Genomic DNA, 551 nt, shown 5'->3' on the forward strand with positions numbered 1-551 from the left:
GGCTGTTTCTCGTAGGTTTATAGAGAGCGAAAGGGGCCGTGCCATCGCGCGGAGAAAAAAAAAAAAATTAAAATTAAAGTCGAAGGTGCAAGGGCCGGGGAGCGGGAGGAGGGGGATGGCTGCCTTCCTTCCTCCCTCCCGGGACAGAGGGGATCTCGCCCCCCACGCTCCCGTGGGGTTTGTTCCCACCGGACCCACGCCGGAGCCCGTCCCGATCCTGGCGAGGCGGCGAGCGGCCGGAGAGATCCCTGGAAGCGCGGCGGAGGGATGCAGGAGGTTTCGGGAGCATCCCCGCCTCCCATCCCTCGTTGAGCGTCGGCGGGATGGTGGTGATGAAGCAGAGCGTCGTGGCGGGGAGCAGCACCGGGGATAAGCCCCCCCCAGAATGCCGTCCCCGTGAACCCAGGGAGTTTGGGGTGCGCTTCGCCCTGCGACCGCTGCCTCCCCCCACCCCACCCCGTCTTTTCTGTTTTGGGTGGGTGTTTGCAAAAAAACCTTTCAACCGCATCCCGCCGTGCCCCAAGCCCGCGCTGGGGCGGCTTCACCGGCAA

This window comes from Aptenodytes forsteri, unplaced genomic scaffold (assembly GCF_000699145.1).
Source record: "Aptenodytes forsteri isolate BGI_AS27 unplaced genomic scaffold, ASM69914v1 Scaffold258, whole genome shotgun sequence".
Taxonomy (NCBI): Eukaryota; Metazoa; Chordata; class Aves; order Sphenisciformes; family Spheniscidae; genus Aptenodytes; species Aptenodytes forsteri.